Source organism: Seriola dumerili, unplaced genomic scaffold (assembly GCF_002260705.1).
Source record: "Seriola dumerili isolate Sdu_G_001 unplaced genomic scaffold, Sdu_1.0 BDQW01000337.1, whole genome shotgun sequence".
Taxonomy (NCBI): Eukaryota; Metazoa; Chordata; class Actinopteri; order Carangiformes; family Carangidae; genus Seriola; species Seriola dumerili.
The window spans coordinates 1200027-1216434 of NW_019174592.1; the positions used below are offsets into that span (position 1 = coordinate 1200027).

At 41.2% G+C, this 16408-nt stretch overlaps 1 protein-coding gene and 1 long non-coding RNA gene across 4 annotated transcripts in view; one reads left to right on the top strand and one right to left on the bottom strand.

Annotated features, from left to right (window-relative positions):
- Positions 1-16408, top strand: part of pik3cb (phosphatidylinositol-4,5-bisphosphate 3-kinase catalytic subunit beta) — a 48871-nt gene continuing 32463 nt past the window's right edge. Inside the window, exons 1-2 of the mRNA XM_022760480.1 lie at positions 1-187; positions 12027-12106. The gene's annotated coding sequence lies outside the window, so the exon portion shown is untranslated. The remainder of the gene's footprint in view (positions 188-12026; positions 12107-16408) is intronic.
- On the bottom strand, positions 4102-6887 carry LOC111232819. 3 transcript variants are annotated; one of them, XR_002665571.1, is made up of 4 exons: positions 6797-6887; positions 6493-6609; positions 4634-4712; positions 4102-4176 (listed from the first exon to the last, which is right to left on the bottom strand). It is a non-coding gene; the product is annotated as an uncharacterized LOC111232819 (long non-coding RNA). The 3 variants fall into 3 exon arrangements; XR_002665570.1 differs by lacking the exon at positions 6797-6887 and adding an exon at positions 6702-6789; XR_002665569.1 differs by lacking the exon at positions 6797-6887 and having other exon boundaries at positions 6493-6746.

The following is a 16408-nucleotide window of genomic DNA, read 5'->3' on the forward strand; positions in this document are numbered from 1 at the left end:
GGAAGCAAGACCGCGCTTCTTTCCACCTGCGAGGTCTGTCCTGCCCGCAGAGAGCCCGGCTGTGGATTCCTCTACCACACGAGACTTTCTATATGAGAAACGACTCTGTCCTGAAGACATTACAGCAGTATTAACTTCCAGCTGTTTGTACGCCCGCGTCATTCGTCAACGACATCACTGACTTAAGGTAAGTCACCCACTTATCCCCGTTTCGTGTAATTGATTTTAACCCCGCACTTTTAAACCTGTGGCGTGAGAGCGTCACACCAGACTCCGTTCATCAATCCGTCAATTGATTGTCGCATTGCTTAAGCTATCCAGAAAAACTATAAGTTCCCTTCCTCGGAAAACGCAGCGTAAAAACTTCAGCAAATCATCAACAGCCACATTTCAGTTCGACATTTAACGAGCAAACTAGTTTGTCCACCATTATTGAGATAAAAATGAATCTGCCAGAATTGTTTTATTGCCACAAACGTAATCAAACGCTCCCTATACATGGGTGGATGGCGACGGCGACCACCAGTTTTTAAGTTGGAGTTCATGAAAACCAAGTGTTGTTCCCGGGTGTAAATGCAGGCTGAATACACCGGGAAGGGAGGTCGTGCCGATTTGTTCAGGATTTAGGATTTGTTTTTTGGGGGAGTCGTTGATTTTATCCGCCAAGCGAGACAACAACAAACTCATTAGATTTCTAAACAGAGTTTGTTCAGTGCTCCCTGCGTACGAGAACGGAATGCAGCATTCCGGAGTGATTACAGCCCAACCGAGGTGACTCTGGTAGGTGCTTGTATTGTAACTGTATTGTTGCGTTTTTGTCCAGGACAGCATGTGTTCATTTTTTTTTTTCCTGTTTTCACAGCAATGACAGAAGCTGTTTTAACTATTTCAGCTTGTTTCGTCACATGTCCTCAACCTCCCAGCTTGGACTTCACTGTAGTTTTTCTTATATAACAATCAAGGCTGTGTGATTTCACATTTATACATACAGTCACCCACCCTGCATTCTCTTTCGGGATCCATGATTTTTAGATTTCAGTGAGATCAAGCTTTCCAACTATTTGGGAGCCTCTTGATCTTTATCTGTGACCCCTGTTCCCATGGTTCCCACCTCAGGTCTACATTGGGACACACTATTTGAAGCTTTAGCATGACAGCTGTGTCTGTTTTATTGTTGAGAAATAGATAGACACCAGAGCCAGATAAAGAGGATGTGAAACTTTGGAGAGTAATTCATGTAGTCGTCAGCTTTTCTGTCATAATCATACCAACCTTTTGGTTTTATTTCATGCCGAGACAGAAGACAGCAGAGGTTCAGTTTCTTGGGTAGAGGGTAGCTGCTTGGTTAGGTTTCATGATCCTTCTGATGTTGTGAAATTCAACTTGATTCATAAAAAGCTTAATAAATCAACAGTGTAGACTAATTTTACTACTTATTAGTCTGGCTATGATGTCTGTTCAAACCGGTCATGCTAACTTTGATATAGTAGAAGTTGTAGGAGCCTATTTGACAATAATGGCTGACTTGACATTCTGGCTACTTCTTTATAATTGTCATAATTTGGATCTTCTAATTAAGTCATCCTCTTTCTCAGTAAACATAGACCAGTGCCAACTGTACTGCATGTGTCATATACGAGGAGAATGTAGCTGTGACTGACTTTGTGTGCGCTTTTATATTGTTTTTGTTCTTCAGTCACAGTAATCCAGAGTTTAGTTTTAGCTCGCTCTGTGTCAGTAGGTCTACAGTGATAATGTCACTGTCTGCATGTACCATGTAACAAAAGCAGCTTTGTGCACAGGTGTCTGTGTATATATATATATGAGCCTACTCTGCTCTTACAGTGTGTGATCAGCACCTAGCTTGAGGGTTGAGCATTAATTTGATGTATGACGTTAGAGATTCTTCAGCTGGTAGAGATATTGCTACACCAATTCTCCGGAGGCCACTATCCTTTTAATATCTCTGGCTATTTGAAGCCATTGTAGGTGAAGCTGCAAATAAATGAGCAGCACTGTTTAATGGCAATATAGGATTGATGCTGCTCTAATTCTCCAGATTAAACAAAAACAGAAATCAAATCTGCTTATTTAAGTGTAAACAAATTCACAGTTTAATTTCTAGATACTTCAATTATAATATCACATTACATATACAGCCCTATTACAGAGGATTTTGTGCCCACCTCTAACCTGGCCTGAGGCACATGTAGACACACACACAAGCTTAAAGATGAATTTCTTTCACTGTTCACTTGTCTAATCTCCAGAGCTATTATCTTTGTGTCTAATGCATAAGAGCATTTCTATAGCAGCCCACACGCACATTTCCACTGTCCATCACACTTGATGATTACTTCAGTCTTGACAGAGAGAAAATCTTAAAGCCGTGTTCATGTTACAAAAGAGGAGAAGAATTTACCAAGAGGATTATTTGCTACTACTCAGGCACTGATCCTGGAAGCCCTGTGCTGGGTGGGGTCTGCCCCGCTGTCAAGCCTCCTCTGAGGTAAAGTTAGAGAACACTGATAAGGCTAACTGACGTCACTCTAAAGACATCCGCCAACAATGCAGCTATTTAGTCCAAGCCAGATTTAGTCCCAAAGCTGGCCTCTACCGAGAAACTGGGCACAAATGAAAGCAGAATCCTAAATAAGTGTTCCTCTAAGAGCAAGAAAAAAGGAAAGTTTTGCAACTGCAGTGACGTCCATGTTCTGTATCATGGGGCTTAAAAAGTTGAACAGTGCTGTTGAGTGAGATCACTTTCTGTGTGTGTGGGGGTGGGGGGGTGGGGGTGGGGGTGGTCTTATTTGTGTTGTAAATTACATGAATGATGCAGGTCGCAGTGAAGTGTTTCTAGTCTCAGTGACCTACAGCATGGTGAAATTCTGAGGTTAAGATAAGAGCAAGGAGCCACGTGGCTGATCCAGCTAGACTTTACTTTATATACCAGCAGAGGTTTTGGTGCCAGTTATCACAACAATAATGCAGTTTATTGTAGCATTTTTCAGAGTGCTCAATGTCTCTTCAAGTTTCAGAGTGAAGCACATCAAAATATAGAGGTGTAATGGCATATTGCAGCATGATTAAACCAAACATACAGTGCTGTCAGTAAGTATTTGGACAGTGATACTTTTTCATTGTTTTGGCTCTACTCCACCATCTTGGATTTCAAATGAAACAATGACTGTGGGGTAAAAATGCTGACTTTTAGAGTGTTCACATCCATACTGAGTGAACAGCGAGGGAAAGCTTGTTTCAGTCCTGTGTGCTTGAATACATGTCTTAACACTTATAGACCGGACTGTACATATATATCAAACAAAATATTTAAAGAGACGGAGAGAGATGCAGGACTGAATATCCAAGTTCAGAAAAAGGTGGAAAACAAATGAGAAAATATGAATTTTGAAGGTTTAATATGGAGAATAATTATTAGCAGTGTGTTTGTTGCAATGGCGATGGTCGTTGACCAGCTGATTTTTTTTTTTTGCCTGATATGTTCTCTGCCTTTGAGCTGCTGTCTCGCTGATTGCCTGCTGTGTTTGAATACTGAGACTGATTGCACTGAAGCCTTTAGATAAAATGCTGTTGCTGTTTTTCACCGTATTTCATATAAAACGCCTACGTATTTATTTCAAGAGACCCACTTTTGTAACGAGATTTGTATATTCTGTTGTTTGGAGTGAAACACCTGTGTGTGTTGCAACTATCCCTATTATCTTCCTCGTCACGCTCTCTGCCCCAGTGTCTCTGTCACCTCTCGCTGTCTCTCACTCATTCACACTTCCTGCTGTTATACCTTTAAAGTAATCACCCCTCATTATAGTGAAAGGCTTGCGTAACATCCTCTCAAAGATCAGTATGAAAGGGAGACAGGTTTTTGTGTGTGTGTGTGTGTGTGTGCAAGCTGGCTTTCACAATGTCTATTAGCTTGCATGATCACTATTGTCTTTTTTTTTATTTATTTATTTTTTTAAGCGGCACAGTCTCATCTGCTGCCAGTCCGGACCGAGGAAAGTGGAATGTTCTGTATTCTCTTCGACTGAGTAGAAACTGTACCCAAGTGCTTATTATAAAACTATACATAGAATGGAAATTGCCATAGCAAGAAATGTGACTGAAATGAGAGCGGCCTGCTGGAATTCTCCACTTTGCTGCACAGCACGCTGGGACCTGCCAAGGAATGCAGGGAAGACAGCAAGAGAGGGATAGAGGGAGATGTAATGAGGAGAGAGAGAGAAATGCCAGAGACAGTACAGTGAAATATATGAGAGATACAGTAAATCTTACATGACATGTGCAGAGTCATATAAAGAAGTCTGCACAGGAACACCTTGAACTAATAACTGCTTTAATTCATTCTCGGTTATTAAGTTGAACACAGTAGATTTAAGTGGAAAACAGTTCAAATGCTCCTGATACAGGTGTGGTTAGAGACGCATTTATTCGCATTTACTCTGAAGTGTAAATTCTACAATCCAGTTTAGGGCTTGACAGCATCTGTCTGCTCACCTGTGGGAAGCTATTCCTCTTGTTGTACCAGCGAACACACTCTCGCTTTCTGAAGTGAAGTGTGAGGGAAAACAGACTTCGTAGTTAACACTGAAACATGAAATGAAGACGCTCTCACCTTGAGACCTGCTACAGGCTGCTCCGTGTGTGACACAGACTTCGGTTGTGAATGGTGTGAAGATGTGACATCTTTTCACCTGAAAATTGGCGCATAAACATTATTAAATACCATTATTAGGAACGTTGAGAAAGTAGTGGACATTGGCTAGTAAACAGGTTTCCCACAGTTGTTGCCTGTTATCCTCTCCAAACTTGTCCATTCCAGTCAGTCAGTAAGTCATTCTGCCAGTGAGTCAGTCAATGATGAGGATGTTCAAATGATCGACTTTACAAATATCTGGAGTGTGTTGTGCAACTTGCTGGGAAGAACAAGCTTGATGATGTTGGGATGGTTTAATTCTAATCTGTGGAGCACATTCCTGCAGACACACTGCCCATATGAAAACATGGAGATATGATATATCACTCCTCAGCTACATTTCATTTCAAATTTGTATGTCATTTGTATGACACAGAATTAAAATATTGTAAATCCATTTCATGCACAGAAATCACAGGCTGTTTATTCTTATGGTCTATATTTACAGCGCATCTAATGATTTTGGTGATGAAAACAAAGCTAAAATGTTATCTGGTCCTAAATCTGAGAGAAGGGAAACATTGGATCGTACTTCCATGGAAATAAAAAGTAGAAGATAAGGACAGTAAGTTGTAGGAAAAAAATGTTTTGATGGCATACAGGGGTATAAAGATGATAAACAGGATGGATGTATTGGACATACAGTGCTTGTTTGGAGTTATGGAGAGTTAGATTGCCCATCACCACAGATTCTTGGGCTGCAGGAAAGTGTGAAGCAGGGTAGATAAGATAGATATCTGTTTCTCTCTGAAAAGCATCATCCTCTGTGACGAGTCTCTAGTAAAACCCGCTGACTGGTCTGAGGTGAATCAGCAAAGCCCAGTGAATACTCACTGTATATTTACATGTATATGTTTTTGTCATGTGTAAGAGATTGTTGTTAGAATCTTGAGTATAATTATGATGATGATCATACAGCATAAAAATAACTGCAAAACCATTTTGTAACAGGTTTAAGTTACCAGGCTGGTGACATTACAGAAACAGAAAATTATGTCACAAAGGAAGCACTGCTGTGTAAACCCACTTTACTTTGATTTAGGCAGCAATCTGTTGCTTACAGAGCAAGCTGTGACCAAACAGGAAATTACAATTTCAACACATAGGCCTTACAGATGTTCTAAATTAAGTCTTTCAGTTGTTTTACATATTCTTATAAAGGTATTCAACCTCACATATTCAAATAACACTAATAAATTCATTAGTGCATTAGTCTGTATCTGAGCCCAGATGGACTTAATGATAGAAGAATAAACACTTCATCATTCAGATTTTTAACATATCAAATATAAAAACGTTGTAATAAACAAAAAGTACATAAAGCACCAGACGTCTGTGGTGTGACACCAGTGGTTGCCGTGGTTGCTAGCTGTCTCCTTGCATGTAGCTTGATGCGGTAACCGCGGCAGCCCTAGATGCATAGATAGCGCTGGGTTATGCTGCTACCCAAGGGGGTCCAGCCTCCACTCAGTAACCTGAGAGGGCAAAACCTCAGCTTCACATCTCTATGGCAACACGTCTTCCCAGCGCGGGTCCCTGTCTGCAACTGCTGATGACACACACTGCACATGTCTGTCCCACACACACACTCTGCTGTGAGCATGCATTGAGCCTTGTGATATCATAACATGCAGACAGCCCTATAGTTTAAACATGGATGTTATATGTTACAAAAAAACTGGTTACATTTTTATGCATTATAAACATACGGGAAGACAGGAGGGTTGAAAGAGGAGTGACGGAGGCTTCTACGTTAAAGTAGAGAAACCATCACTCACGTTGATCTTTCACACTTGGCCTCAGGTGACTCCAACAACTCCGACTGTTGTTCCAACAGCCAGGAACCAAGTAGCATCACTGGCCTTGGTATGTGTTGATGTGTCCTGCACAAGAATCTGGACAATGTACAGTACGCACAAAGTTTAGCACTTTCGTCTTCCTCTTATTTCTCGCTTCTTTTGTGCTAATAGCTTTTGAGAAGCATCACATTTATCTTAAACTGCATTCAATTGCAACGTGGTGTCATCTAACTTCCTGCTGTCCTCATGATGTCAACAAGTCAGGGTGGTGTGAAGAGTTTACCTCTCTTTAAGTCTTTCTCACTTGTGTTTGCCCTTGCCAGTAACAGTTCTGTGGGTGTGTGTTGTGTGTGTTTGTCTTCTGAGTGATCAGCTGCTGTACCGTCTACAGACTGAGATGGACCTTTGCTCAGTCAGGCAGCCGGAAGGTTACTGATTTACAGCATCTGAGAGGAACTTTTGAGAATAAACACACAGACTCACACGGTCCACCCACCCACCTGAGGGCAGCCTCACAATAGCAGTTATAAATAGAGGTTGAAGCAAGTAGCTAAATACAGGGAGACAGGGTGAAGAAGTGCTTAAAGGCCCTGGGTAGACACATATATCACAAATAGCTGCAGTGATATAAAAACTTCATTTACTTTACTTTATCCACCTCTTAACTTTACTTTGATGTCAGTAAAACTAATTTCTCTTGTTCCTCTGTGACGGAGGGTCATAAACATCACACGGTGCTAATGAGTGGGTGGGTATTGTTTTTAGAAATGGAAGGACAGTGCTCTTTTGTTTACTGTGAGGCACTCATGACGCATGGTCAAATGCAATGGCCCTTCAGACCGCACTTGGTTTGGGGAGTGCATGAAATGTGTGTACTGGTGCATTCCTCTCGCAGTCCTTTTGCATGTATTGAGGTCATTAACTAAATTGTCTTTAATGGACATGATTTCTGAACAACCTCCTTAAGTTGATTTCTTGCATTTCCAAGCAGCGTTTACTTTGTATTCGTACAATAATGTTATAAAGAACATAAAAAACTTAGTTGAGATGAGATAGCGATCACAGTGAACATATTTCTCAATTTACACTGCATTTATTTATGTGTAGTTCCTAGCATTCAGTCATTGCCAGGTACAGTGAGGAAGAAATGGTGCAGTGTTGGGACAGGGAGTGCCCTCCAAGAGATTGGGTTTATTATGCAACCCTTCTGGAAAACCACCTGTTTACAAAAGGAACTTTCACTGCCCGTTATGGCCTGAGGGCTGTAATGAAGTTAAGGATATTTATGAGAATAGTGAGCATGCTCCCCTAGTGACTGACCCACATGACCCAGGCAATAAGAAATGGAGGGCATATTGGCAGACTAGGTCTGTGCGTGTGTGTGTGTGCGTGTGTGTGCGTGCATGTGTGTGCATGGATGTACCCCAAGGTGAGCCAGAGTGAGAGCTTTGTCTACTGATGAGGCCCCCAGTCATTTTAGGATTGTGCATTCCTCTCATTCCTGTAACGGAGGATGGGTGGAGGAGAGGAAGGGTGTGTGTGTGTGTGTGCGGGTGTGTGTGTGTGTGGAGAGAGATAGAAAATCATGAAAGTTATTCTAGTTAGTACAATGATAAGACTGAGATGAGTAAATCAGTTGGTTTTATTTTTCTTTTGTTTGTGTAGTTGGTCCTCCAGAGCAGAGCAGAGTGTATGTGCAACAGTGCCAGATGCACGAAACACTTGAAGCTAACGTCACTAACCACTACTCTGTGCATTGTGCTGGAAATAGTTTTCCCAGTGTTGTTATGCCTCAAAAGTAGTGCTGCAGTGCTCCTCTCCGACTGCCTAGAATCTGAAAAACAGAGGCACTTTATTCTGAAAATCAGTTACTTGTTTCTGAGAGAAACGTTACTAAAGTTGAGGGTCCCATATTGTATAAAGGTAGATTTCCATGTGTTGTTTGATTATAAAGCAGGTCTAGGTTCTATTTTAATACTGTGAAAGTGTCAAAGCCTCAGTCCACAGAGAAATGCACACAGACTGAATTCAGAAACTGAGCTTTAAAACAAGCCGTCAGCACCTATGTAACTTGTGATGTCACAATGAAACAGTCTCCACGTTCAGCCATGCCCCAAGCCCCGCCCACCTGAACCCATTGTCCGGCCTTGCTGGATTTGGTTTTTCTGATTGTTTAAATGAAACCAGCTATATTTTTATTCGATCACTCAGAAAACAGTCAGCCAATCAGAAGAGAGGCTCAGGGCCTCCTCTCTTCTTATTGGCTCACCAGCCTTGTTTTTTGGTTTTTAAAACCACAAATATATCTTCTTATGGATCAACACTTCAAACAAAACACTGGAAACATATAAAACATGGACTTTTTGACTAATGCTGTGTTTGTCACAAAATAATTGAACCATTATGACCCATTTAATGCTCTAAACTCTTGCTCTTGTGCTGTGTTCATTAATGATATTTCATGGTGGATTTACAGTTTTATGGTTTTTTCCAATTGGAGCTTTTGTATCGCAGGTTTTAAAATAGGACTGAGAATGTGATCTTTGTTGTAGCTTTAGCCTTTAGCTAATAGGAGTTGCATTTATGCTCTTGTTCGTCTGTAAAACGACCATAATTGTGTCAAGATAATCTCATATAACAAATATGAATATTGTATGTGTTGTAATGACTGTGTTTAAAACGCACGTCTAAAAGGCCAGTAGATGCAGAGAAGGTTTTGTATCGTAAATATTGAAGTCGGCAGTAGCACCACCAACTGCAGTATTTGTTGTCATAACTAATCAGGATCTTGCCAGCTATTTTCATGCCTTCTTTCTGGGAATTTAGAAAAGTTTAAAGAATTAATACTTCAATTAAATTAAGGTTTAAAGATAAGAGTTCTTAGAAATTTGGATATCCCCCTTTTTGGAAAACATGAAGTGATGGTGAGAGCATAAGTCTGAACTTCAGGCTTCAGAATCATTTGTCACTAACGTCACGGCTCTTTTTTTTTTTTTTTTTTTAACAATCTGTGATTAACCAGATTATTTTCGGCTTCAGCCCAGAAACAAACTCAAAAAACCATTGATGTTACAGTGCAGTCGTTTCCAGAGAACCGCGGCAAAGCTAACTTTGGGGTTGGCCCTCCAGCAAAAACGTCATCAGTGAATCGCTTTATACTGAATTCTCTGTCTGTCTTGCTCTCTCAGTTACTTCAGAATCTTCACTGTAACACACACACACACACACACACACACACACACACACACACACTGGTGTTGATCATGTGATACTTTGAGCTGAATTCAGTCGGGAGTAAAACATTGACTGTCTCTGGCCTGTGATTTTATCATTCTGTTAAACAGCACACTTCCTGGAACTTTCCACGTGCAATCTTACTGTAGCTGTGTGTGTGTGTGTGTGTGTGTGTGTGTGTGTGTGTGGACTGTACCACAAAATAATTATTATAAATTATGTTCTTTTGAAACCCAGAGTCTCACCTCTTCCTATGGATTTACTGCTTTAAATGTATAATCATTGTTTCTTTACATAAAACATGTCCGACTCTCTCACCACAGTTGTTTGTGTGAGCCTCTCTGTGTCACACCCTGCTAAACAAGATAGAGCATCTGGACCACAGGGGAAAAACAGGAAGTTTACTGACCTCAATCAGAGTGTGGGCATTGCGTGTCATCACGGTTTATGGCCTCATTGGGTTTTTTTTTTGCCCACTGTATATTTGTTTACCATAATGCCCAGTTTACATCTTGGTCTCCATAGTAGCAGCTCTTTGAACTGTAGGCAGATGGTACTGATGGAGAGGCCTACACACCGCCTCGGGCACTTTGTCCGCACATACAGTGGTCACGTCCTTGGCTTCCTGTTTCATCTTGATGTTTCAAGCTAGAGTTGCTGTTCTCTTATATTCAGAGTTTACATGAATAAGGCTTTTATTGTCTCATATTGAGCCATATTTGAATGAGGCGAGACCTGCTACTCAAGCAAATGATGTTTTCATTGACTCTGCCAGTTAGAAAATGAAATGAATACCAGTCATCTGAGATTTTTTCTTCACTTCTTAAAACTGTGAGATAAAAATATCTATAATGATGCTGTTAGTAGTTGTAATATAGCAATATTTTGTTAATGAATTAATCATTTTGTGTATTTAATGTCAGAAAAAAGTGAAATAAGTCTGTTATAGTAAACCCCAGACCAATGTAGCATCTTCAGATTCAAGTCTTTCTCAGTCAGAGGTCAAATATCTTCTGTTTACTGTTCTGTTGATTATCTAATCAGTTAATTGATAGCTAATCGCTTCAGCTTCAACTGTTAAAACTGTAAAGTAAGGTGTAAAGATGAATGAGTTTAACCATGAGTCAGTTTCATCTATACAGGTAATAACAAGTGAAATATTAAAAAAAAGAGCATATTCACATTGATGGGTAAATATAGAAATTAATATAGTAAAAATTCAAGTTGGTTCAAGTTGGTTATGATAAATTCTGCTGGCTGCTCATGATAGTTTGGAACCTAGATTTCTTAGAAGAGGACTTCTGCTTGAATGCAACATCAGCTGCAGGAAAATCCTTTTCTCACTCTTTCATTTTGGGTGCTTAAACGATTCAGCACCATGTGACTCAGACTTTCTTTTAGGTGTGAATCACGTTTTTTTGGTTTTTTTTTCTCACCATGAGTCCTTTCACTTCCACTCTCACAGAAAAATAACATTTCTTCACTTGTTTTTCAAATCACTCACAGTGAATATTTCAAATCTGTTCTGAGTATCTACTCAGTTTGCTCGAGATAACGATGACAAACATAAAGTAAGCGCAAAATTCAGCCGCACAGGTTGGTTCTCCACAGGATGTTTTATCATAGCAGCTGTGCTAATATTTTTGTACAGCCCAGTCTACAGGACATCTTTACTGTCAATATCAAAAGTAGTTGCATGCAATCACTTTCCTTGTCAGAACTGGTAAACATGACTAATAGTGGAAAAACTGAATCATGCACCTTTTTGTTTTCATACATACTTTCAAATGATGTTGCTCTAATTCGTCTGCTTGTTGCTTCAGTGTTGACCGTTTTATTCTTCAGTGTTTCCAGAGGTGAGAAATCCTCACAGATGAATACTCAGTGATTTCTAACATCATCTCCACAATAATCCTGAGTGAGAGAGAAAAGATTAGATATCAAAGAAGCAGGAGGCAGAGGGAATAGATGGTGAGAGAAGTGGGACAGTGGAGAGGGTTCAAAGGGGGCACTTTGAGCGCTCTGTTCTTTCTGTTGTCTTATCTCGAATGGCGGGGGCCGATGGGGCCCCTTGAGTCAAATCAGGTGATGCAGACTTGCGGACAAATCCTCAGTGCAACTGCATCTTGTTATCTTTCAGTTCTCTGTGTTCAATCACTTTTCACACATTTTACTTTTCTTTACTGTCTCTTCAGTTTGATCTTTAGACCTCACACCTTCTTCTTTGTACAGTTCCCCCCCCCTCCACTGACAGTTTGTTTTGTCCTCTCGACCATCAGATGCAGTGTCCCAGAAGCTACGCAGACGCCCCCAGTGAGGAGCAGAGGAACAGGAAATAAGAGACTTCAGGAAACAGCAGGTAAAACCGTGTGTGTGTGTGTGTGTGTGTGTGTGTGTGTGTTTGTGTGTGTGTTTGTGCATGTGCATGCTGTATCTTGTTATCGTGGCCTACTTTACCTGTGTTTCCGCCGTGTGGTTGTGTGTGTGCATGTGTGTGCGTGTCTTTCTCTGTGAAAGTGGGAGAGGAGGAATGGAGCAGTGACTTAGCTGGAATCTGGGAGAGTAGGCCTCGTTCTGACAGGCGGGGAATGTGTGGAAGTCAGCCAGCATGCTTTACTTTCACGTCAGAGATCAGTGTTACACCATCACACCACACTGCATCATTTGTAATGTGTTACAAAATACCTCCTGTGTTGTTGTTTTTTATGGTTTTTTTGTGTAACTACAGCTTGCCTTGTGGTTTGAGCCTTAGCTGCTCTTCATTTCCCTGTCACAAGTATTGCACCTTGTGCTTAACCAGACTTTGGACAGTTTATGTAACAGGTAGCGCAGGAAATAGTGGACAGTATCATGTATGTATGTATGTATACATTGTGCACCAATACAATCTGATGCACAACATCTGTCTTTACGAAGCTCAGAATAAAGTGGCCGTACAGATGCCTGTTTTCCCCTCGCTGTGGGAAGTAGTTGCCCAGTGAGCTGATCAGCAGGGCCCTTTTTTAGAACAGATGTGGTGATTGGATGAATGGTCTCAGCACTACTGACCCAATTAGTCGATCCAACCCCGGTTGTTGCCAAGTGCAGTGTACGAGTCGACTGCTTATTAAGTGCAGAGTCGCTCGCTCATTAGAAGATGTCTTTTTCTTTTTCTTTGGATTAATCTGCAACAAGTCTGATAATCAATTCCCTTTATAGGCCTGTTCTTCCTGATGATGGCATGTGCATGCCATCACGTTTGGCTGACGGAGTAAACACTGCCTCACCTCCATCCTCCTCTCAGATGCGTCAGATGTAATACTTTGTAAATGTGGTCGGACAGGTGCAGCTTTGACATCTATCAGCATAACAACCATATTTCCTGCGATCAGTCAGCGCTGGTGGCCAATAAGGACCAATAATTGGTACAGATGCCTCCCACCTGCGCCCCCCCCCTCTTTCTTTCACTCCTACTCAAATGTGGAAAAATAGCTTGATCCAATTATTTGTGCTATGCTCTGATCATCCCACCAACACTGCTGTGTTGTCACCATAAGCAGAAGGATCTTTAATGGTCATCATGTAGCTTCTCATAAGGCAAACGAGAAACATCCTTTCGCTCTGTCTATTCTTTATTTTTTTTAATGTTCTTTCATTTTAGTATTAACATCAAGCAGCGTGCAGAAACCCTTCCACTCACACAATTGTAGGAAGCCCTGCCCTTAAGTGCATTCTTAGCAGTATGTTTGGGTGGCATTATCCGTGTGGCACTGACCTTGCTGCCCGAGGTATCGCAGAAGTTGTGTATAATTAGCCTAGCCTGTGTTTTCAGCTGGACAATAGCACATGCACTGGTACAGTTAGCTAATTATAGATGGAGAGTAAAGAAAGGCAGTTTACATGAGTGAATTATATTGTGTCTGCAAAATCAACGGATGTGTTTGTCTGTCTGTCTGTGTGGCATTGATTCTTGGTCACAACAGTGGCTTGTGTGTGTGTTATATTATTAGTTAAACAGAAAGGGATGCTGTGGCAGTGCAGTGTGTGCAGAGTCGAGCAGTGCGGACAGATGGATGGATGTATAATCTGAAGAGGAGGACATTAGCATGTCATTTACCGCAGCTAAGTGTTCCCAGAAACCCAGTCACCTCTATAGCGAGATGATAGCCGGAGCCAAGGCTTATGTGTGTGTGTGTGCGTACCATTCAGTGCCAATGTGTGGCCCTTTGTTTATGAGGGAGATAAATGGTCGGTTTGGCAAGATGATGCTGGGAGACAAATGCTGAAAAATCAGCAGTGCGTGTGGGAGCCATCCCCGCGACATTCTCGGCAGCTCTGTGTTATTTTTGTTGATTTCTTTGGAGCCCCTCTTCACTGTTTCGTGCTGCATGTCCGTGTGTGACAGGCTGGGGTTTCTTTCAAATCTATTTTCAAACTTCCCAAATTTGAAGAGTCTCACTGCTGACCTCAAACAACCTTTCAAATCTTCTCTGGTCTTCCTCTGCTGAACTTGAGTTTTTCATGCAGGGGTATTTAAAATACACACCGTGGTTGAAATGATGCCAAAATTGAACATGGGACATTCTACCTTTCATTAATGGAGCTGAAACAATTAGTCCAGGGAGTTTCAAACTGTGAGGTGCAAGTTGCAGGGGGTGCACGGCAGGAGAGACATGAGACAAAGATACTGTGTGAGAGTAAAGATACAAGTTCAGGCCTGTGTAATTAAAAACAACAGGAAATCAGTGACTGTAGATTTGCTCATTGATTTAGTCCATTTATCAACACAGTCATCAGTTGCAGCAGCACTGGCTGTGACAAACACTTTTTTTATGGGGCTAATTAAAGTACTTTTGGATACTTTAAAGCTAATTACCTCAGTTTGCATCAAAAGTTGTACTTTTTGCTGTAGTATCTCAGTCGAATGTGAACCCACAGCCCTGACACACATATTTTTAGATTCAGTGTGACCTATAATTTCCATCATTCACTTCCAATAATTTCCTGACATTTAAAAGAGTTACATGTAGGTATTTGCTATCACTACATAGCCAACTTTAGCATTAACAGCTGTTAAGAAACTTGTGAGTTCAGGATTAATCTTCGATCCTTAACTCACCAAGAGCTGTGTCCTAACTCTTGTTCTGCTTTGTTTTGCTTCATCCTCTCACGTCTGACTGAGGGCAGACTTTAGCCTACAGCGACTTATGGCTAGCTGGTTAGCATAGTACTCTGCAGCATACTTGGACGTCTTTGACATGATATCAAAACTGTTATTTCTTCACATTCTGTTGATCATTTTGGTTGATTTTTTTTTTTCTATGTTTTAAACGGAAATACCAACATATAGCTCCTTTAAGGACCAAATGATTTATCATGTAAATAAGTTTACAGATATGATGTTACCAGTTTTTGAGTGTTTGAGACATTGTTTGATATTGTGGGTGGTAACAGTGACAGTGATTTACAGTTATTAAGTAGATGTATTCATAATAAAGGTTAATTTCTTTTTGTGGAAAAATAATGACCTGAAGAGAGAAAAAAAAGGTGTGAAGTGCGTCTACAACATGTTGACTCCCTAATGATAGCTGTTCATTGTTTCCTCTTTGTAAGAGTTTCCGAGGAAAGCTCCCCCAGTCCTTTTCAAAAAAGAAGCTGTTGTGTCAAATGGAACAAAGGCTAATCCTTATGTCACCCTCACAGAGCAGCTGTTGGTGCACAATCCTGCTCAACATCAAAACAGGAAGAACCATACTGGCCATACCTATCATTGGATGCTGAGGCAAAGAAGAGAGAGGGGGGCAGGGGGGTCAGAAATGGCCTTTAATATAGTATTCAAAATAGATCAGTTCTTGTTTCTTGTTTGTTAGTGTATTTATAGAAGAGTGGGATTTATTTTTGTATAAATCTTCTAAGAACTGTGTTTGATTCATTGTCAGGAGCAGGCAAGGCAAAGAAGAAATTAGTTGTGTTTATGTGTGTGTGTTTGTGTGTGTGTGTATATGCCTGCATTGAATTTCTTCATTTCCTGTTTCACAGAATCAGATTGGTAAGGCCACTTTGCGTGTGTAGGCTTCCTTGTGTCTGTGGTGTGGGTGTATCTGTTGTTTGCTTTGAATAATGATATGGTTGTGGCAGGAGTTTGCATAGCCTTTAGCTTTTCAGTAAAGGTATGGCAAACATCAGCTGCACGTCTGTCAGAGTAGCTGGTGTGTATTTACCGTAGTATTGACTTTAATCAGCAGAGCTCAGACTAAGAAAGCAGCTTGTTTACATGTGCTTAGGCATTGACCCCTGTGGTGTGATGTGTTGGTGTGCAGAAGCTACTGAAGGTATGAGTAAGCCGCCTCATGCTGCAGATCCCACAGTGCAGAATACAGCTAAATAATGCAAGTGTAAGTTGTTTATTGCGGGGGGGGGGGGGGGGGGGGGCACTGTGTGACCAGCACCATGTGACCCCGCTGCCCCCTGCAGCCTCTGTGTTTTTTGTTTTTACTGGAGCTCAGTGTGTGTGAGGCCAAGCTGACAGAGCTTTGTGTGTGTCAGAGGGGGAGAGAGAGAGAGAGAGAGAGAGCAAGAGGAGGGAGAGAGAGAGAGAGAGAGAGAGAGAGAGAGAAATGTTTTAGGGGGTTGGTTGGGAAGGTTGATGGGGGCAAGCGAGGGCAACACAAGGGCAGTGTTT